This window comes from Lygodium microphyllum, chromosome 1 (genome assembly GCF_053477565.2).
Source record: "Lygodium microphyllum isolate KBCC chromosome 1, Lygodium_microphyllum_v1.1.10, whole genome shotgun sequence".
Taxonomy (NCBI): domain Eukaryota; kingdom Viridiplantae; phylum Streptophyta; class Polypodiopsida; order Schizaeales; family Lygodiaceae; genus Lygodium; species Lygodium microphyllum.
Window position 1 is genome coordinate 67914041 of NC_141135.1, and position 24387 is coordinate 67938427.

At 38.0% G+C, this 24387-nt stretch overlaps 1 pseudogene; it reads right to left on the bottom strand.

Annotated features, from left to right (window-relative positions):
• Positions 1–21232: 21232 nt before the first annotated feature.
• LOC148041222 (uncharacterized) lies at positions 21233–23533 on the bottom strand (annotated as a pseudogene).
• Between the last annotated feature and the right edge of the window lie 854 nt (positions 23534–24387).

Below are 24387 nucleotides of genomic sequence, written 5' to 3' on the forward strand. Positions count from 1 at the left end.
AGGATGGATCTCTTAGCTCACCTTTCCAAAAGCCATCCATTTGATTCAACCTTTTTTGATGCCTATCAGAGAAGATTTGTCTTAGGTCCTTCTATTCCTAGCCTACTGTACTATCAACAAATGGCTCATCCTTATGATACCTATCTTTCCCTTTATCAAACTAATTCAATAGCAATATTTTCCTCAAATTCCCATATTTACCTATTGCTCTTTTATCGAAGATAGAGTTTTTTCCCCTTCTCCACCATGCCCTTCTCAATCTATCCATGTACTTTCTACCTTTCCTATTTATCAATTGACACCCTTCCTAACTAATTTCCTAAAATTTTCAGCCACTCCTTCTTTAACTTATTCCTCCTTTTATGATTTTTCCTACCCATCTCTTCATCCTCTTTTACTTATTCCACTTCCATCTCCTGCCACTTCTATCTCTCAACCCCCTCAGTTGATTAGTGAAAATGAAGGGCTTGAACAGCAAATTCCTAGAAGAAGAGAATGGAGCTCGATTGAATCTCTTACGGGACCGTAAATTAACTAGCCAATAATTCCAGGAGATTGGATAACTACCAGTCAAGCATACCAAAACTACCTTCATTTTGCTCACCAATATTCACAATCTCTAGATCCTTCGGTGAGATTGACAGCTCATTTTGCTTGGTATTAGCATACATGCATAGGCATTCCCATAATGATCAAAAGGCCATTCCAAAACTTTGTATGAATGTCAATGTGAACATTGACTCCCACCAGTTGAATGTTCTGTAGTTTCATGCCCTATGTCTCCCTAGCAGATACCTTGTTTTGCTAGAAAGGATGTGCTGCTTACAGTTCTTTCAAAATCCTCCCAAGACATTTGTAGATGAATCCTTCTCCATGGATCATTTTTGAAACCACCAAGCCTTCAAAAAGAATCATCTTCATTGATGTCTTTGCAATGTATCTTGGATGATTCTTAATGATATATCTCTCTTTTTGGAGGTGTCATTCAGATGGTTGTGTTCGTGTTTGTGTGTATGTTGTAATAATTGTATGTGATATGTTCGTGCTGATTGAGAATAATTTGTTCGAGAGCTCTTTTCAAAAGATTTATGGTGGATGGAAAGCCTACGGTGGAAAGCTGAAGAGAACCTCTTATATCTTTTACAAATTTGTTATGGCTTTTAAATGATTAATCAGATGAGTTAATAAATAACTGAAGTTTTCCTTTAGTAGTATTTTTCTATCAGATACAGGTGATAAGTTGGGGTCGTGGTTTGGAGAGATTATTGAAGATCCTACGGAAGATAAAATTGAGCTCTTTAGTGAACTTATATTAATATTTTCCTTAGGTCGCGAGGACACTTCCTTTCTAAGTGTGGGGATATGTTGAGAGTGGAAAAAGACTGAATTTTTGACTGATTTTTGTTGTTTTTGAGGTCTGAATGATTGATTTTGATGGATTAAGAGTGATGTATGGTTGTTAATGGAAGTATTTGAGAGTGTTTTGGATTATATTGATTATGTTTTGGAAGTTCATGATGATTTTTAGTGGAGATATGAAGCTCTGTGATGTTCTAGTAGGTTTTGTTGAGGTTCTTATTGGTTCTGTATACCTTCTATATAGCTTCTATTTTGTTCTAATTGTCTTCTGTATGAAGCATGGATTGATGATTGATGAAGATTGAGATCTTTTGAAAGTTTATTGAATAGTTTTTGATAGTATGGAATGATTTGAGTATGAGTTATGAGGTTCTAATGACCTTCTGTAGACCCTCTGTAGAGCCTCTGTCTCTGATCTGTCTCTGTACTGTAACTATACTGTAGCTGTTCTAGTACTGTACTGTAACTGTTCTGTAGACCTTCTGTAAGTGTTCTATAGAATGTATGTGTGACTTTGGGAAAGTTTTCTAACATTTGGAAAGGATGAATCTAAGTTCAAAAGAGCTAAAACAAGTGGAAAAAACAGCTGATGAAGACTGAAGAGAAGACTAAGTGATAGTGACAGTAGTGAGCTGTGAAAAGACACTGTAATGGCTCTGCTGACTCTTCATATCAGACATACCTCTTGGGAGGTACATCCACGACCTAAGAAGGATTATTGAGGGTTATTATGAGAGTCTTTTAGTGAGGAGATGATGTACTATTGATAGAGAGAGAGAGAGAGAGAGAGAGAGAGTCAGAGATAGCCAATTCTATCAAAACAGTGTAACTGTATATGAGATATTGAGAGAGAGAACTATGAAGACATTGAAGATGAATACTATGTGATTGATTTCCATTCAAAGATGGGGTATTCCTTTGTGTTCTTTGTTCTATTGAAGAATTTTATGAAGATATTGAAGATTATGGTTGATTCTGTTAAATCTGTGGGAGATATCTACTATGATGTTGCATGAAGAATTGTTGTTTTCTTTGTTTTGATGATCAAAAGAATGAAATAAAAGCTTGTTGATGTTACAAGATAGATCTTCTTTCAAGAGAATTCCCTTTTCCTTGGTGTTCCTCTTGGGGCCCCAAGTCCACTTGCTTTGAGGAGGTTGTTGGTCATGTTCATTGGGATGCAACAGAATGGATGAGAAGATGGCTTCATTAGAGGGGCCAACAAGACTTGGGATCAAGTATCATTGCCCAAGGGTAAGAAAGCTATTGGTTTTTAGTGAGTCTATAAAATAAAGCATAATGCAAATGGCTTTATTAGCAAGTTTGAGTCGAAGTTATTTACAAAATCTATGCATAGACATATGGTATAGTTTATGAAGAGACATCCAATCCAATTGCTAGGATAATAATTGTTAGATGTGTGATTGCTTTGGTAGTAGCCAAAGGTTGGAGTCTACAGCAAATGGATGCAAAGAATACCTTATTGCATAGTGATTTGCAAGAAGAGATTTATATGGAGTGGCCAGTAGGTTATGAGGATTTAGAGCATTCCACATATGTGTGCAAGTTAAAGAAGACACTCTATGGGCTAAAACAAGCCCCTAGAGCATGGTCTCATAAGATCATAGAGAATCTTATCAACATTGGATTTAATATTCCATATGTAAATCACTCATTTTATGTTAGGAATAGTAATGTAGGTTTGGTTTTTCTAGTCATCCTCCATGTGGATGACTTGGTTATTACAGGTGTGATAGTGATAGTGGGATTGCTAATATTAAGGGCCTTTTGAAACAAAAGTTTGATATGAAGGATCTAGGCGAGCTAAGACACTTCCTTAGTATTGAGGTGGTCAAATGTGCTAATGGTATATTTCTATCCCAAAAACAATATGACTTAGATATGTTATCTAAGTATGGTATGATACCATGTAAAGCTCTTTCAATGCCATAATTAGAGAAAATGTAAAGTTGAGTGCTAATGTTGGGGATGAGATAGAAGACCCTACTATATTTAGAAATATAGTAGTGAGTTTGAAGTATATGATAATCACAAGGCCAGACCTGAGCTATGTTATTGGACTTGTAAGTTAGTTTATGTAGATACTAAGAAGTCTGATTTGGATGCACATAGATGCATATTGAGGTATGTGAAGTTGACCTTGTATCATGGACTTTTTTATGGGGCAAGTAAGAAAGTATAGGTGTTTGGATACATAGATGCAGTTTGGGTTAGTAACAAGTTTGATAGAAGATTTACCAATGGATTCATATTTTTCCTTGGTAGTGCAGCAGTTACTTAGAGCAGCAAAAAGCAACCAACATTTATTTTATTGAGTATAGAGGTTGAGTATAGAGGTGCTGCTATGGAAACATGTGAGGTGGAATGGTTGCAAAATTTATCAAGTGATTTAGATATGCAAAGGGATGGTCTAGTTGTCATTCACTATGTGGACATTATCATTATGTGGACATTGTAAAGAAGCTTCGAAGACTTTGAAGCTTAGAGTTGTAGAGATGTAGTTGAGCTTGAGAGGGAGTGTTGAGATGGCAAGCTCAACATATGCAGAATTGATGATGGACTGCTTGGTTAAATGGATTCATCCGCTGTCTCACAAGCAGTGTTTGATGATGAACCTCTCACACAACCCAAAAACAAGATGTCAAGGAGTGCCAGTAAAGTAGATGACATTTTTTAAATACTAACTCGGACGAGAAACTTTGACAATTTATGGCCAAAACATCAACACATCCAAACTACAAGCCAACATAGAAGCCTTTAAGATGACTATAAACACATTGAGATTACACAAAAGATAGTCTCTACAACCTCAAAAGAAATAATCAAAATCCTTTGAAGAAAACTTCACACAAAACCTTCATACCTCATATTTTGGTTGTGGCGATACATCGATCTTTGTGCAATAAGCTTGTAAAGAATACACAAATTGCTATAAATGCTTGGGTGTGACCATAAGGAAAACGCCCCTTCCTTCCATATTCTTCCTTCTTATATAGTCTTTTTCTTCCTTCTTACATGACACTAGGACATGAACTTTTTTAAAAGCTTTAAGTGTTTGCTTAGCTTTTTGACCTTAAAGAATTATTGCTTTTGTGTTTTGATGCTTTTGTTCTTCAAATTTACATTAGTTCTCTCCTTTTATATTTTTTTCTCAATTGTAGTTGCTTCCTTTGCCAAACATTCTACTTTTTCCTGCCGTTGTCTCACCCTTCAATTGATTGTATAGCTAGTTTCCTTGTATTATTTGTAACCTTTTCCTTCCTCCTCCTTAAGCCTAGTAATTAACTGAAACCTTCGTATTGCTTGCTTTTATCCTTATATGTCTTCTTCCTTCTACTTTTGTAAGTTTTCAAACTCACGTTAGCGTTCCTTCTCTAATCTTACAATGGATTATAGTGGAATACACGTAGGCTGTCTCTAGGGCCTCAACATGTCAATTGCAACAATAGTGGCATCATATATACCCACGAGCCTAACAATCATGGCTCCCTGAATGGAGAGTATCTCCTAGTAGTTTACGGTCGCAGTTCCCCAAAAGCCAATATCTCCCAATATAATGTCTCCAATATTGGTAAAAAATGATGGATGTCTATCCTTCACATTGTAGATGATGTTATCCTCATAGTTATCTCCTTCTCGACATTAAATGCCAACTCCAACTTGGATGAAGCATGCCAAACTTCCATCACATTGCGATTCTTCCACCTCTGCAAGTCTAACAATCTCTAGTTTTTTGACGATCGACAACATTTAAGATCCTCAATTTTGACGCTTGACTTGCTCTTCATACTCCCCTATTCTTTCAACCACACAACAGCTACTAAAATCATGATTTCATATTGATCTTTACGAGAGCTAATCCTCATTATATAGGCTACAATGTCAAGCAAATTGGCTCTACATGTTGCCACTAGCCAACTCATGTAGAGAACATGACAGCAATTATCACAAAAAATAGCTAACTAACCTATCTTTGAAACTCCTTTGCGATTGACAATATCCATGACCAATCAACAAAAGAATAGTATTGATCTTTAAATTGTGTCAAACCATGAGTTGAAATTAGTACTATGGTTCCAAGATGCATGCAAATTAGCATCCATTCGTCATTGAGCACACAAGTAGAGTTTCTCTTTTGAATGCTCATTCATGCTATCTTTTTTTTTTTTGCAATCTCAAAGGTACTCTAAATAAACTAGGCAATCAAGAACGATCCCCCTTTTGAAATAATGATAGATTGCAAGCCCCTTCATCTAGATGTGGACTTGTTTCTTTTTCATGATCTCCATAGCTCTAAGCCCATTGTTTATTAAACTTCATTTTAGCTTTCCCATTTGACTCTAACTAGTGAAGTGATAGCAGAAAATCCTCTACAAATTCCAACACCAAAGTAGATTATAACTCCATTCCATTCGGAGTCCTTTGAAAGAAAAACTTTTGGTATTTGAGTGGGGCTTGATAGCATCTCCTTCCAGTTAGCACAACTAACTTCAAACCCATTAGTAATCTTCTTGTCGAAAAAAACCAGATATCTCTTATTAAGACTCATTGATCATCCATTCCTCCATAGCACATGTATTCTCCAAAAGTGATATTAATAGCCAACATCATAATACCACATGAATAAAAGCTAGATGTATATAGCTACCAAGAAAAGAAACCCTTCAAGTCTTCTTTCTATCTTGATCTTTCATATGTACTTGCTTTGATACCATGCAATGTGTCCTAACTGAGGACATGCTTTGAAAATGTACTTTGTGCTCAATCACTCATGATTTGAGAAAGAGTGTAAAATTTGAGTGCATGCCATGCAATCATACAAGGAATGCTATACACAAAGATATGGATGCATTGAAAAGAATTTTGCCTTGCATGATCTATAAGTACCCATGCATCATGCAAAATGCAAACACAATTCCTTGATTATTTTTAATCCTTAACCTGGCCCTCAGCTCTCATTGAAACAAAGAAATCTTGCACTCCACTCCACCCTCCCAAAATCTCACAATCATACAAGAAACAATGGTCCTTCATGACCCTCAAACTCATCCAACCACCTTTTCTACTAATCATGGGGTTCCTAACTTGGTGATGAATATCTCTACTCTTGAGCATGTAAAAAAACTATGCATGCACGATGAAAGATGATCTCTCAAGTGCGTGCGCATCTAAGATTTACTGCATATAGTTGCAATGGGCCTCATGCCATGCTAGTGCTCAATGATGGTACAATAAGTGTATCAACCCAACCCATGGCATGTAAGTAGTTGATAGAATCAGGAGACCATCCCGGAGTACAATGTATTCGAGGAGTGCAATGTGAAGTTCTTGTGAACCCAAAATCTCTATGATGTGCAAAGATATCAGTAAGAAAATATACTTGTTTTAGGATATCCAGCAACTACAATCAAAGTCCTACTCCAATTTGTCCAGAAAAACACTAATATCGACTAAGGCCATCAAGTTTTCAAGCTCAACAAATCCAAAATAATGACAAAAACAATTCTCGATCTAAAAAAACACAAAAAATGTAGCTACAAAATAATGAAACAATTAGTCACACAAACAACTAAGCTACAAAAACTCTTACCTATCTAATGTTTTTCTAAGAGCTTTCAAGTTACACAAAAGCACTTGACATATTTAGCCCTCCCCTTAGTATGCAAGCATTTCAGCATAGTAGTTGCTTTCATAAAATGATGAAACATTTACAAGCCAATCAAAATCAAGTTTAACGATCTGTCCCTAAACTCCTTAAACTCAAAATTCAGGAAAATCAATGTCACATCTCTCTCAAGCAACTCCTTAGTGGCGAACACACAAAAACCATCCCTAAAATTCTCTTCAAAATTAGCAAAGTTTTCCAATCCAAATTCCTCAAGAAAACCCTCATTGTCAATGAAAACAACATTATCTACAATAATCCACATATCCCCCCATTCCCCTTAAGAGAAAGCATGACAACTCTAAAGTTTTTGAATAAGGTTTCAAACCTTAGTTTGTTGCCAAATTTAATTCCATCCACACAAACATTCAAACAATCAAAAAAGTCATTAGAAAATGCTAGAATAGGGTCTCCCATTACTAGAAGAAACCCAATCATAGTATTACTCACATCAAATTGAGTCCCCTCGACTCTCAACACTAAGGAAACCAATTTCATCAAGATAAAGGGTCTCTCAAAAACAACCATTGAAATCACTCATCTCTTCAACAAGACAAGAATCCAACTCATCAACACTACATAAAAAATGTTTAATCCCTTCCATAACATCCTCACTTACAATCTCAGGAGAAATCTCACAAGAAGTTTCAATAGGAGGCAACAAATTAGGGCTATAGACCTCATCCCAATACTCAACTCTCCAGTCCAACTTCCTCCTCACAATTACCTTTCATCTTCTTTTTCCTAGTTTTATATCTCTCTTTTCTCAATATTTCAATTCTTTGCAAAGCTTTCTCAAAATTTCTTTTATATTTTCATATGTGTCACTCTCAAGATCCTCAAAACCCCAATTAGAATCATCACAATCATTATCAAGAACACTAGATGAACTTAAAGAAACTGCAAGACTTTCAAACAAAGTTTTGTATTCTTCATTGTTGCCCAATCATCCACACAAATGTCAAGAAGTATGAGGTTAGGTCTACTTAAAATAAAATCATCAACTTCACAAACATAAGCCTCCCTAGGGCGACTCAAACCATCATCAACCATTTCACAAAATTCACTTGAGTCGTCATAGACAAAAACATCATAATAAATTGAGTTAGAATCCATAATCTCAATACTCTCTCCATCAACCCCTACATCTAGAAGCTCACTATCACACCACATCAATCCCTTTCGGCAACAAATGAAAATCCTCAACTTCATCATTAAATATTTCAATTTTTGAGCCTTCCCCCTCATGATCTTCTAAAAAACTCAAAAAATCCTCCTCATTTTTCTCTTAATTTCTCAAACAATCAAATCTATCATCAAGAAATTCTCAACTCTCTTATCTCTCTCCATCTCTCTCAAGATCTGCTAACTCTACTGTAATGGATGACACTTCTCGATCAATATCAAGTCTTCCTAAACTTTCATCCTCACTATGATCTTTCTCAAAACTATCACTCTCCTCCTCTTCTTCAATATCATCCTCATTCACTAGTTCTTTTCTTGAAGCCATATCAAATTTTTTTGCTATTCCTCTACGGTCATAAATTGTTATGATTCATTTTTTCCAATCTTGTATTCCACCTGCCTTTCTAAGCCATGGTCTACCAAGGATAAGTGGAAAATCCCCCAACCCTATTGGCATAACATGACAATTGATCTTCATAGACACACCATAAACATGGACCTTCAAATTCTGAATTATGCCTAGACACCTCACTTTAGCATGATTAGAAAGCTTGATTCAAAACTTTGGTCCCTCGATAATTCAAAGTCCAAAATGCTCTACACAAGCATGAATAATCACAATAGTGCTCCTCCATCAATATATGCCTCTCCTATGTTTTGATTCCTATACCAGGCATCAACAATAGGGCAAATATGAGGTAACTCCTCTACATTGAAAACTCTCAATGTTCCTCTCTTTCTTTCCTTTGACTTTGGATTCACTAATTTCTTCCATTGTTCTCTCATCCTAGGGCACAACTCCATTAACTGAGTAGAAGATATGTCGGCCTTCTTTTCCATCATATCTCTTTCTAGGTCATAATCCCTTTTTCCTTCCCCCAATGGAATGTCAAAAGCATGATAATGTTCCTGTGGTTGGGTGCTCTTGATTTATTTCCTTCATTCTTCTCGTTCTTTTTCTTAGTATGATTCACACATACAATCAATATTTAGACAACTATTTTTAAATATTTCTTTTGAATGTAAGCATAAGCTAATCCATCATCCACTAACACTTTTGTTTATATACAATCAATAATGATATATGGCTATCCCAAAATAATCATATAAGAAGAATTTTCTTGTACAAAAGAATGTTGATCTTGTTGTACATCACCAATAGTTACCCTCACATTTGGACAACCTACATAAAGATTCCCTGAAGAGTTATTTGTCACTTACATCTTCCATCTGTGATCACAGTCAACCAGCCATGCACTATTTTCATACAAACTTCTAACTATCACATTAATCTTTGAGCCATGGTCAATAAGCAAAATGCTTGGAATCTCAAGTTCCCCAATCTTCATAATTGTTTATGTTGTTGCTTGAGCCTAATGATTACGAGTGTAATGACCTCCAGGAATCCATCATAATGTATCATCATCAATATAATGCACTTGTCTCACTTCCCTAAGTTGTATGTTGCGATAACTTTACTACATTTTCAACCATTACATTAGTTGAACACCATCATCACATCACTTTTTTAGCACCAAAAAATTCCAAGACAACATGTGTATCATCCTCATAATCTTCTTGTATACCCTCAAACCACTCTCTTCTACCTTGTGCACCATATCATTTGCTGCTTCACCAAGAATTTATATTTTCCTCTCTTCATGTTATGGATAATTTCATCATGAAATTATATTTTTGCAATACCAAGCACTTCCCCAAGAGTAAACTCAATTGTGCTATTTAAGATGTGCTCTTCAAGCACTTTCTTCAATTGGTTGTATACCCGACTATAGTTTGTACCTTAGTTGTTTTTTTTCTTTCCATCCTACTTTTTCTCTTGAGATGCCTCTTTGATCGCATGCTCCAAAGTAGGCATAGCAAGAACCTGAGGTTGATCTGAATTTCCTCGAGTCACTCTCTTAGAAGTACCCACATTATTCTCATCCCATTTTCTTTTCTCTTTTAGAATCACATCTTTGTTTTGTATCTTGACTACATAAGCATATACTAAAAAATAATCTACTAGTGAGTCTCATCCTATCATTTCATGAATGCTTTTTTTTGTATCAGTTAATCAACCCTAGATACTTTACCCTTTTTAGCTGTGTGCATTGTATGCCCAAATCTCTAATTTACAACTAGAAATACAACTTCTAGGAGCCTTTTTGATTTGCAACCCAAAAGTGGTAGCTTCCATAGCCGCATATGCATTCCTAGGAGCAACCCTATTCTCAAGTGTTTTCTACATCCCACCTTTCTCAAAATTTGGGTCAGGTGGAAGACATGTATTCCCTTGAATGAAAATTTTCCTATTTCCAAAAATCAAATTTCTTTTTGATGCAACAAGATACAAACCACACTCTCATTGTTGATGCATAGGACTGTTGCACCAAATGCAACGATGAACAAATTCCTCTCTAGTTAGAGCCTTAGGGGCTATAGCCCACCCCTATTCATGAAGCTTTGTAACCTTGAGTTGCAATTAACATCATCCTTTACAAGAGGTATAGCCGTATGTACAAGCTGTTTCACTACAAGCTTTGTTGCCTTACTAGAGCTTGTAGGCATAACTCCAACATGTAATCTAGACCTTTTTTATTGTCTCTTAATAAGAATGAAAACAACATCTATTACATTCTACCAATTGGTTTTTAGCCCCTTATTCTATCATCTTGCCTTCCAAGAGATCTTCTAAGCTCACTTGCAAGGTAGGATCTGCAACTTGCAAAAAACAACTCTATCATTTGAGTCTCAGCTAGAGCTTGTGTTGCTCAAAGCTATCCCACTACTCATATTTGCTTCCATGGAAGTTCTTTTTGTAACCGTGCTTGCATCCTCAATAAAAAATTCTTCTCCTACTACTTTCTCGAATTTAGTCTAGTTTGTGTCTTTTATATACAACTCAATGATGCACATTTTCAATTCATGCATTGTGAGATGTATAAAATACCTACTCTAAGTAATCTCTTCAACCCAATAAAAAGCCATCTTTTCAACATATAACTTTAGATAGTCCATCCAACAATACCTACTCCAAGTACTCTTTGCAACAAAAAAAACATGCTATCTTTTCAACATACAACTTTAGATAGTTTGAAATATTACAACCATCAAGCAATTTCACTTGGCTTTCAAAAACCTAAAAATTTCCTTGAATTAGATCCTAGTACATAGAGAAAAACCCTTATATGCATGTATTTGGGACAATATCTCAAACTCTATCTACTAGGAAAATAGCCCAATCTAAGTAGATGGCTCAGATAATATTGTGTTTGCATCATAACATTTGCTATATATGAGATCCAATTCTGAGAATGGACTTCATAAAGAAATATGTAATCTAGAATTAACTTAGCTTATATCAAATAATATCAATCAAGAGTGATTCCAATGATAGTGTATATAAGTAACACGTAAAATCAACTAGTTGCTTCAAACATTGACTTCAGCCCTATTACTACTGTGATTGACTTCATCCCTATTACTAGTTTCTTCAAACATTGACTTCAACCCTATTACTACTGTGATTGATTTACACTAGTAAATCTTGAAGCTTATGATGCCCAAAATTCAACCAAAGACTCGTCTTTGCATGTACCTCGGGGAAGTTACTATATTTATATCCTCTACATCACATGCGTTCAAGGCCTATTTATAAATATCTTTATTTATGAAAAATTCTTGAATAAAACATAACCCTTTTCTATTCAATCTGTAAATAACCCCTTTATATTACACCATTCTATATGTAAAAAATGTATAAAAATGGTATTTAAAAAATACCTTAATTTGAACCCACGTGATGCACACATATATTCATGAGTAACTTACCCGAGGCATGTACAAAGCATCTATCTAGGAGAGGATGATTGTCAATTTGAGCCTTGTACACAAGAGAAGTATTATGAAATTTATCACAACAATAAACCTTGTTTTAGCCCTATTTAGAGTGGGCCTTAGACTCTTCAAATCTCTCCTTTCCATAATCTACAATAGTAGCTAAATAAATTCCCAAATCTATCCACAAATACTCTCTTCTTTGGTATCGAAACTTTCCTCAGAACAAGCAGAAGAGCTTATAGATCTTGAATTAAATGTCAAAAGATGATCACCCAACTAAAAGCCAGATTGACAATGCTAAAAACAAACTACCAGTGCTAGAAACCATGTCTCAAAAAGCTAATGGAAGAAGATGCCAAATCAACAAACCATATATATATGCTTATGACGATGACAACAAACACAACAATTTGTAGTGTAAACTCATATATTAGATAGCAGAAATAAGACCTTTACTATTCCAGCCAAGATTTCCAAAAATGTGCACCTATTGTGTGTTGCCTGGTTGTTTTTCTACCACATGGTTCTATTCTATTACAGAGACCTTTACACCTCCATTTTAATAAACATGGCATGTTTCTAGGCTCTCTGGATTGGTTTCAACTTATAAATAGCCTATTTTTACAATCACGACTCGCTAGCCCATAGCTTTTTGTTCTTCCCTTAAGATAGCTATGTTTTGAACCTTTTTCAGTCTTGGACACTCTCCTTCTAATGCTTCAATTATTTTTTCTTTCTTAGCCATCCCTTTTTCCATCCTTCTCCCACACTTCACGGAAGACATAGTAGGCTCTTGCTATATGAATAGAGAATCCCACCTTGTAATTCATGGTCGTCAAGGCTCCCCTCCAATATTTTTTCATTGTAGCTTCACTTTATCTTCACACTCTCTATTCAAGAAAAAACATCACTTGCTACTCCTGAACCCAACCTTGATAAATTTTTATGTATTCTAAAGTTGATAATTTTTTATGTATAGTCCTTTGAGTTCTCTTTATTTTGCTTTGTTTGTTGCTAAACGACACACTTTAAAATTTTATGGCATGATTGTGTGTGCCTAGGGATTGAATTTATAGACTAACCCCAAGATATTCAAGACCCCCCAAAATACTCCTCACCCCTTATTCACTAGTCAATCCTCTTGAACTAGATGTTGCTACTAATGTTGTTAAATATAGCCTACCATATTATGATTCCAAGAAGATAGTGTTGTGACTTGTTGTCACCTTGCAAATAATTCATATCCACAAAAGTTATATCATGAACTGAGAGATTATCAAAAACTTACTCTAAATTAGGCCCCCCATACTATTTGTAGTAATAAGTTGCATGGATTGAAATACTCTTAATAGCCAGAGTCTCCCTTAGCAACATTTTCTCCAAAATGGCCATTATTGTACGACAAGATGTCAAAGAGTTGAAATCATAAGAAGAATTACTTTTCAAAGAGCTTAAAAGTGATATGCATGCAAGGTAAAGTGCACAAGGCTTTATGAAAACTTTAACTACTTCAAGAAGTAATTTGTGTGTGTTAATAATAACTATTGAGCTTGTGATGAAGAGGGCTAAGTATGAAGTCATGCTAGAACTTGAGGTAAGTCAAGTTTACTTGTGAGTGCGAGTAAGAGACTTGAGACGATATTTATAGTACTTTTGAAAAGGCTTGATGGGGGCTGATTTAAATGTGAAGAACAAGAGTATGTTGATACAGGAGAAAATAGGTGCAATCTAGTTGATCTAGGGCCACTTGCTTTGTGTGGAAGAAGAGGGAGAGAAGGAGGATATTGAGAAAGGAGAGAAGAGGGATACACTAGGGGATCTTTTGTGACAAAAGTGAGCTATATCTCTTATGTATACAAAGGTATTGGTGGGCTAAACAAAAATATTTCATTACTATAAACATACTAAAATAGGGATAGCACTACTCTTGTTCATGGCACAAGGACTTTGCATGCACAGATGTGCAATAGGTATATTTTGGATGCATTTATTAGAAGGGTTGAAATATTATTTTTGGATATAAAGCTATTTAAAATAGGGTGTGTTAGATTTATTTTCCCAAAATCAAGTCGTATAAGAAAAGGAAAAGTTGTTGAGATATTTGCAATCACACCTACTTTAGTCCCTTTTTATAGGACAGCTAGGCTAGGAAGATGCAATCCATTCTATGAAGGGAGACAAAATCCCATATGCACAGTGGATGTTAAGTACTACCAAAGAACTCTATATAATGATGTACTTGAACTATCACTTTCACATGATGATAATGCAATATTAATTGTCTCTTATGTCAAGTGTCTGTGTCATTGTTGTCCATACACAAGATTGTGTTTATGAGTTCAAGTCTCAATCTTGAAACCTAATTCACTTGTGTAACAGTTGTCTACATTGTCATGTCAACATGAGTTGTGTCTTTATCTTCCATCCTCCATAGCCACTGCCTTTGCCATGCTCTAGATCCTGCATCTTTAAGATGGTATCAGAGCGCAGCTGAGCATGGCTTAGTTCTCCTCTACTCTCTCTCAACTCATCTTAACCTCAGGTCAACTCAAGTCCAGCTCATGGTTCCATTTCTCACCTCCATCTCTACTTGACCTTCCTTGGCAGCCATAGCCAGCATGTACCCTGTCTGCTTCAAGCTCTTGGATCTCTCTCCACAAGTCATATCTCACTGCAATTCCTTCTGGGAAAATGTTTCTCTACTTCTAGAGCTCCTCCTTGGCACCTCACACCTAAGGATTGCACACCGTGGAGCTCAGCATTGTCAATCTTCTTAATTTGTGCTTTGGGTTTCCTCCATAACCAACAAGACCCAGCTCACTTGGAGTTTCTTGATCTCCTCATCCAAGTGGAGATAGCCAATGTTTCCATCTAGGGGTTTCTTTCTTTGCTCAGGGCGCATCACTACATCATGTTACAGATGGACATTACACGCTCCCTGCCCCGGCATTGCGTGTTTTCTTGTTTGTTGTTCAGAACTGCGCACTTACTGTTCGTACGCTCTGTGTGATCAGCATCGGCCGCGAACAATCCTACGACCATAAGGCTTTTTAAGAGCCATATCTAAACCTTCTTCCGCTTAGAGGGATCGTCAATTGCTTGCTTCTGCGCGCTACTACATCAGAATAACCAGTCAGGTTCAGAACCCTACTGTGGAAGCCATAGTTTTTGTACTTCAAGCTTTCATTTCACTTGAATTTCTCACTTCTATGGATTTAGCAAAGCCCTTGCCACTCTAATCTGATCAAATTTCCCATCAAACCATCAAGAAGGGGAGATCTTGAACATTTGGAAGAATTGAAGACCAAGCCACCATAACCACTTTTATTCAAGCTTCTTCTTTTACTTCAAGCTCTTGCTTCTTCTCAATCAACTGAAGCATTTGTTACTCATATCTATTATCCCAGTATCAAATCAAGGAGGGAAAGAACCTTGAAAGATTGAAGAAGGATCAAAGACCCCGAACAAAGAAGATTCAAGCTCAACATCAACACAGACATAGTCTTCGGATAGTGTGTTTTCACACTGTCATTACTTGTGTCTCTTGACACATTGTAATATGCTCTTCCACTTATAAATCTCAAAAATTTGAAGTTGATTTGCTATTGTTCTCGTAAGTCTAACATGGGCAAAGACTCTCCAACTGCTCAGTTCAAAGGAGTCGGGTTTCACACCTGGCAGACCCGCATCAAACTCATCCTGATGAAGAAGGGCCTCTGGGCCATTATCATTGGAAAAGAAAAGATGCCTCGTGATGCAGATCCTTCTATAACTTGGCAAAAGAACGATGATAAGGCCCAGGCCATTATCAAACTGGAGCTAGACGACAGCTATATCCACCATGTGGATAATTGTGAGACCTCACAGGATACATGGAAGAGACTTGACACCTTGTTCGGTGCACAATCTAAATCATCAAAGTATGGTCTCCTGATTGAGTTTTTCAGGCTTGAAATGAAGTCCAGCACATCACTTGCCACACATCTAAATTACATGGAAGGACTTCTAACCCAACTTGCAAGAATCAACATTAAAATGGAAGAAGATGTTCGCATCGGTGTTCTACTTAAGAGTTTGCCTCCTGAATATAATAATGTATCAACAACTTTAATCAACATGCCAAATCCTAAACTTGCTGATATCCAGGCATTGCTGTTAGAAGAGGAAAAGAAGCTAAAAACTAAGGAAGAACCAAGTACCTCTAGAGATGAGCATGCATTATATGTTGGCAACAGGTACAAAGGCAAGAAGGATTAGCTCTTCTGTGACTTCTGAAAAAGGATCAGACACACCGAGAAGTTCTGTCACGCAAGAAAGAGGTCCCAAAAGGCCTATTTAGTTGCAGTCCAAGAAGAAGAAGAAAATGGAGCAAAGGAAGAAGAAGAAGAAGACCACCAGGAGAAGGACAAACCTCATAAGTCCTTCTATTCAGATAGACTTTTTTAGTTTTTTGTTTCCTAGCCCTAATGTCTCAAACATAAACTTGTAAAAATCCCCAGTTATCCTTGTACCACAGCCTCTGTACACTTTGTAAGGCCCCTGCTACAGCCTCTAGATGTTCATCATGTTTGTAGTACCCACACTTAGCCTTTTCTGCAACAACCTCTGGTATTTTTCCATGTTTATGGTGTGTCCACACTTTGGAGGTGTTGTTTTACTAAAGCCTTTACACACTTTGTACTTTTGGTTGTGATTGAGGAGGGGTGTTGAGATATTTGCAATCACACCTACTTTAGTCCCTTTGTATAGGATAGCTAGGCTAAGAAGATGCAATCCATTCTATGAAGAGAGAAAAAATCCCATATGCATAGTGGATGTTAAGTACTACCAAAGAACTCCATATAATGATGTACTTGAACTATCACTTTCACATGATGATAATGCAATAGTACTTGTCTCTTATGTCAAGTGTCTGTGTCATTGTTGTCCATACACAAGATTGTGTTTATGAGTTCAAGTCTCAATCTTGAAACCTAATTCACTTGTGTAACAGTTGTCTACATTGTCATGTCAACATGAGTTGTGTCTTTATCTTCCATCCTCCATAGCTATCGCCTTTGCCATGCTCTAGATCCCGCATCTTTAACAAAAGTAAGAACACAAAAAGACGCTTTCAATGTATTTTGAGCACAAAATCTTAATTCAATTGAGAAATAGTACTCACCCATGCATGGGGGGCGATTGTACCTAATCATGTGCTATGAAAGGTTATGGATTTTTTTTCGAATCTTATCAAGCCCTCAACACATGTAGGGAAATTCCAAATTGTGTATCAATTAAGGCCATGTGTTCCAAAAATAGTGAGAGGATTAAAACTGGAGATCCTTACCTTGCTCCATTCATCATACCTTACATTTTCATGAATTAGGTTCTCAAGTGTGGGAGGTCCTAGGGAGCCATGGCTCACTTGAGTATATATCCATCTTCCAATTGCATCTTCATATGTATCTTCACTTACAAAAGGCAGACAGATTTCCTAGGGAGAGCACATCTATCCAAATAAGTTGTTAATCTACCACTCACATTGTTGTCATTGAGAAACCAAATTTCTTGAATTCTCCTCCTTTCCAACCCTAAGTATGAAGAAACTAGCACCCTTTAGTAAGGGGGTATTGTTACCACTCATATGAATCATGGAGACAAAAGACAAGGAAAAAAGAAGCAAGAATAGGTGAATGGTACCAAATGAAAGAAAAGAAGCTAAGTAAAGTATAAGTAAAAGGTGCAAGTGGGAAAGATTAAGCATGAGCTGTCAACTAAGGAGGACATGAAGAAACAATTTTTACCACAAAAAATTTGTGGCAACACCTCAATATGAATCACGAGCACTAGAATCTCAACTATGCAAAATCTTCAAATCCTTGAAAATATTGTGAAGGGCTAGGCCAGCAACCAAGCATTGTAATAAGGAATGGATGTCCAAATCTTCAAAATCTTCAATCCTTGAAAATATTGTGAAGGCCTAGGCCAAGACCCAAGCATTGTAATAAGGAATGGATGTCCAAAGTGGAAGGGGTAAAATTGTATGCAAACCCTTATGCATAAAGTTTAAGATACTTAATGAAAGATTAGTTCTTTTATATGCTAACCTCTCTCTCTCTCTCTCTCTCTCTCTCTCTCTCTCTCTCTCTCTCTCTAACCCCATAACTTGAGGTCAAGTTAGGATGTTTCCTTCTTGATGTGTTTACTTCTTGTGGGTAGTAACTAGGGGGGGTGTGTACGTGCACACGCGTGCTTTCTTCCCACTTCCTTTGAGAGCTCTCTCTTGCCTGTGGTAGTGTATCATGGAGAGAATGAATGTGGCATAAATCAAGAGGAAGTGAATAGGGTTTGTGGCACCAATCAAATGCTTCTATAGTTTCTCATTGAACTGTTGGACAGTAGAATGGTAGAGACTGAAGCATTCGTGAGCTAACGTATTGCTTGCTTCTCAAGCTTCCTTAGAGGTTTGCATAAACTCTTGGAACGGGAGTGATATAGGTGAATAAGAGTGAGTGGGGACCCCAAAAGGAAGAGGTGATTTAGTCATGTCTCATACATGGCCTAGATTTTCTTAGCCAAGTGAAACAAGAAGACAGATGTATATGCATTTTCAATAGAGCATCGTGCACCGATTAGCATTGGTGAGGTGGCTGTGGAGGGATAGCAAGGGGTTAGATACACAAGAGACTCTAAACCACTTACTATATAGAAAGTTCACATTATAACTAGGAAGATTACTAACAGAACTAGGAAGAATGTAGATTTTTCTAGTTATAACTGGCTAATTTTGCCATCACTAGTCTCTTCTAACTAGTAACATCCTTTTCCTAGATAGTATCTAGAAAATTGAAGCCCTATCTAGCAACATTATCTAGGAAGTTATTGTATAACTAGTAATAATATCAACCTAACTAGAAAATTTTAGTTTTTACTAGTCATAACTAGCAAGTACTATCCTCTAACTAGGGAATATTTATAGATATTCTATCAAGTTAACTTGGAACTCATGATTTTTCTAGGTATAACTAGTAAATAAATATTCATTGATTAGAAATTTACATTTGTATAATACTTACTCACACCTAAGCTTTTCACACTTGTTTGACACAAAAGCAAGACCACAATTGTTGAAAGGTAATCACAATAACAGAAAAGAAAATTAAAAGAAAGATGTTTAGTACACATGAATAACACAAATTGTGTGGCCCCAACAACAGAGTCATTGCATTCAACAACAATAACACTTACAATGTTGACCAAAGTACATGGCCAGATTGGCCAAGCATATATCATGGCGATGACATCCATCTTATTGCAAAGCTCATGATTATATTAGTGAAAAAAAAGCATATTGCACTAATGGATTAAATAGAAACTCCACACACTAACATCATATTCCCTACTGTCCAAATGAGTAACAAGAGCAAACATTCAAAGTGCATGGCAAGCAAACCACACAGCCATATATACCCCATCATGAAAATTAGATAGTCATATTAAAAAGGAAAGCACATTACCAAGTGCATGACCATATTGGTCATGGAAGTGCACTTGGACAAAAAGAACCACCAAGGCAAAGCGCATAGCCATATTGAGAAAAAGCTAAATTGCATTGCCCAAAACATGTGGCTATAGAAAATAAAGCAAACTACATTGTTAGTTGTATGATGAAATAATATAACCTTTCAAACTAGCATTAAACTTATAAACTTCATGTCTTAACACAAAAATATAAGTACCAAGGATTCTAGTGATTGCCAACTATTGTAGCTAGCTCTATGTGGAAGCTTGCAATATGATAGATGGGAAGCTACTTCAAGGTTCACAATGAGGTGACTTGAATAACAAGAAGGCTACACCTAAAATAGCCTTACAAGGGTGGAAGTATATAACCTTTACAAAGAACTAGTGCTCCAAAACGAAGAAATCCTCATTGGATATTCTCATTTTATTAGGGTTTGAATTCGAGCAATTCCATAGAAAAGTATCAATGGGAGCATATCAAATTCTCACCAATCTCAAAGGTAGGTGAAATAATTCAAACAATGTAGAAACTCTTGCAAATTCTCAATGGAACGTTGAAAGTGCATCATAATAAAAGGAAAACACAAGAGGAAAAGAAGAACAAATTAATATTGAAAATTTTTTGAATTTATCTTTTGAGAAAAATTAAGAGAGCTAAAAGAAAGGCATGTTTTTTGGGCTAAGAACATGCTCAACAAGGCCAATATTAAAATAGAGTACTATAAAAAGCAAGGAGGGGAGGAAAGCATGTTGGGCTATTCTCTCCTAGACATCTTAAACCTTCCATGTTGGGTAAAAAACCATAGGTCTGAATCTCTACAAGAGAGGTTGAACCCGGTCGACTAAACTAAGCATAGGCTACACAAACTAGTGAGTATAGCTATAAGTGTGGAATCGAAAGCTTAGCTCATAAGTGAGTAATATACAAATGTAAATTTCAAATAAACTAATATTTATTTACTAGTTTTACCTAGCAAAATCGTGAGTTTACGTTAACTTGAAAGACTATCCATAATTTCCTAGTTAGATGATAGTACTTGCTAGTTATGACTAGTGAAAACAAAAATTTCCTAGTTATGTTGATATTGTTACTAGATATACAATAACTTATAACTTACTAGATAATGTTACTAAATAAGGCTTCAACTTTCTAGATACTATCTAGAAAAAGGGATTTACTAGTTAGAAGAGATTTCGTGATGATGAAATTATCTAGTTGTAACTAGAAAATTCTACATTCTTCCTAGTTTCGTTGCTATTCTTCCTAGTTATAGTGTGAGCTTTCTATATAGTAAGTGGTCTAGAGTTTGTTGTGTCATATATCGCCCAATGAATTACGAGTTAAAGTAGTACAGAACTGATCTCATGATGAATGATCACGAGACGACGGAACAAAGAATGAAAGAATCATACTGGTTAATTATTACGATGATCATGAGAGAACAGAACAAAGAAAGAATGAATGAATATTGCGGCCCCACCCCAATCGTGGGAGGGGGCACATTAATAAAGTTGTACATCAATATCATGTCTGATAACTGAATGATGAAAACTGCTCATGATGTCGTTTGTGATCAAGGAAGAGAACTAGAACTGCAAATGCCGACGACAATGGAGTCCAACTCCAACTTCATGAGTAGTAATAAGTACCTCAGGAGGAGAGGAAGCAGGTAATTTTGATCCGGTATTCTCGCTAATTCTTCCATCTCCAGATCCTGACTTCCCCTTGCTGGTCTCCACAGAATAGCAGGCCCCCAGGTCCCACCTCCAGTGCTGTGACAGGCGACCGGGATGGCAGCACTGCCCTCTCTTTGAGACTTGGAAGCTCGAACAAGTGCACCGTGTTGTCAGCTCCCCCGCAAGCACATACCAGCACATGCACGTCATCCACATCAATGAATCCATCTAGCGCCAGTACTTCATGACCAGCTGCTCTAGCTGCTGAGGCTGCAGGCGGCGATTTCAATGGATCAACCACACGAGGAGAGGGGCAGATTGTGTGTTGCAACTGCAACATGAGCAGCTGATGATCTGCACCTTGGCCTTGGTCATTCTTATGCACATTGACATCCACGAGGTGCGGAGAAGCTGTGGTACACTGGATAGGAGGAGGTGTGCTGCTGCTCCATTTCCAAAGCTTGATGGTGCCATCGAATGAGGAGGAGAACAAGTAGTCACAATCTAGGCTGAGAAGCCCAGTGACAGGGCCCGTGGCCTTGAAGTGTGCACAAGCATCGGTACTGACCCCCCTCAATATTGCTCATGTCCCATGCTCTGATCATTCCATCTGCAGAGGCAGAGAAAATGATGGACTGGTCAGCAGCAGTACTCTCGAGGGCAGAGACAGGTGTCGCATGTCCACTGATGCGAGCCCATGGGAGAAGCCGGGCCTGTGCCGATGACGATGTTGTACTGGGTCAAATCTCCAAATGACGATCGTACCGTCCCGTGTCCCAGCCAGCACGAGCCCCCGGGGCATGACGCACAAGCTGTGGACGGCATCATTATGTTGATCATCATCATCGCAAGCAGCGGAGGGGCTCTCCTAAAAGACAGTGTGACTTTCCTGTCAACATCGTCCTGGGTACAGACATGAGTGTATGTGGAGGTACAGCTCGAGACATGCCACGCCTGGACCTCACCAGGCACTCCTAGAAAGATCCATTCACACGCGAAGAAGGGCCGGAGCAATGCTAGTCCAGTGCCAGAAGAAGAATGGTGATCAGCATTCGTGGAGCAGCTGCTCCTGCTGGTGCGAGCTGTACCCTGAAGATGAGGGACCGCACCGATGTGAGCACCGGTTGCAGAGTCCCAAATGTGGAGGGTTCCATCACACCTCGCTGTGTAGAGACAGTTGAAGCCCGGGCCAGGGAGGGCAATCCCACACAATGGCTGGTGCTGCTCATGTTGCAACAATGCAACGGGGTGTACGATTGATTGGAGCTGCTGATGGTCAGGATCGGCATGACCCTGCAGATGATCAGTACTCTGATGATCATCAGAAGCTGCTGCTGCTGTATGAAGGTCCCAGTTTGACTGATCGTCTGCTGGGATTTCTGCAGCTTCTGCCATAATGGGATCGTCATCATTGCCCCTGTTTAATCTTCTTGATGGCTCTTCCTCGACTAATCCTGCTGCTGTGAGACCACGATGATGAGTAGTATGGGCAGCAGGACGTCGATGTAGTGTAGCTGCACATGATGATGATGCTGGTCCCGAATGATGATGATGGCCAGTAGAACTGTTGGTGATGCGCCGGCTGTTTGTGGCAGTACTGGGCGTTAATGTTGGGTGACTGTGCAAGAAGTTGCACTGTGGGCCACGGCTACAGCATCCCCTGAGCCAGAAGCGGCACACCTGCAGCGGCGGCTGGCCATTAGATAATTTATGCTGACCAGTAGTAGTTGTTCTCCTTGTCCATGTATTAGGAGAGTTCAGTTTTTGGGCATGGTGATCAACTACTGATGATTGGACAGTAGTCGACAGAACATTAAGCTGCGGGCTGGCTTGAATGGCCTCCACCTGTTTAGAACAATATCGAGGGCTCACAGGAGGAGGAACTGCTCTAGCTATAGTACTATTCCTCGACAGCTTGAACTTGGAGGAGTTTATGATTGGTATTACTGCTGCTTCCGTATTACTGGTCTTATGAACCCAATTATCAGATGGTACAGCTGCACTGGCTGATGATGACGGCACTATGAACGCCTGCCGGTGCTGTAATTGTTGCTGCTGCTGATCTCGTTTATGCTTGTGCTTCCTTAATGTCATCTGGCGAGCGTCCATTAAGGGCCGACGTGCTACTTGCAGATCTGCTGCCATGAGCTTAAGCAGCTGTGGATACTATACTTTTGGATTGAATAATCTTTGCCCTGTCTAACTGAAAGGTAATAAATTATCGTCTGCTGCAGTACGAAATTGCAGATGACAACCTAGTTCAGATTATGGGAATGTATAATCCTGTGATCGATCACTGATCCCTGCTCAGCCGGCAGGTAGGAGTCTAGTGAGATTTATGTATTAGGCTGTCTGATGAAGAAGATTTGTATGATGATCCCCTTCGCCGTTGTTGGGATCGTCGTGAGCGCTGTAGCAGGAGATCTGACGTTACGCTTCAAGATTTTGACGGTTGAAATGCGGATGTCGATGCAGCTGCTGAGGTGGACGTCCTAACTGGTGAACGTATCCTGTGCGGTTGAAATGCTGATGTCGATGCAGCTGCGTATAATAGCAACAGAGAAGGAGAAGAGCGCAGAAGACGTGGACCTCTTCTTTCTTCTTTCAACGAGACGCGGCAACGACGAGTGAAGAAGAAATGGAACTGTCGTTCGTTCATTACCTTAGTTGTCCAGTTAGTCCAGACGGCGTACGCGCCTGGGCTTTCGCTTTTTCTCTTTTTCTCTTTTCTAGAATGTTCGTCGATGTTGAGATTGCCTACACACCACGCGACCTGCAAGCAAACAATCCTCTTTTTTATTTCAAATTTCGACCAAAAATACAAACAAAACAAAACAAGAAAAGGGACGTCGTTTCCACATTGCATTATTTCTCACAATGATTCTTGAACTCCTTTAAGGCCCTCCTTAATTAGTTTCGTCACTAGTGCATTCCTATGCTAACGAGTATTTGTTCTGCTTACTTGGCCCCCCGCCCCCCAAAAAAAATAAAAATTGTGTTGCAATGTTGATTGTTGTTGCACATCATCAATCATCTTTACATCCACCATGGTCTCATCACAATAGTTGGCTTGGTCGTGCTTGCATAGGTAGCTTTGATATGCGTGTTACATCCACAATATTAGGCCTACGAGC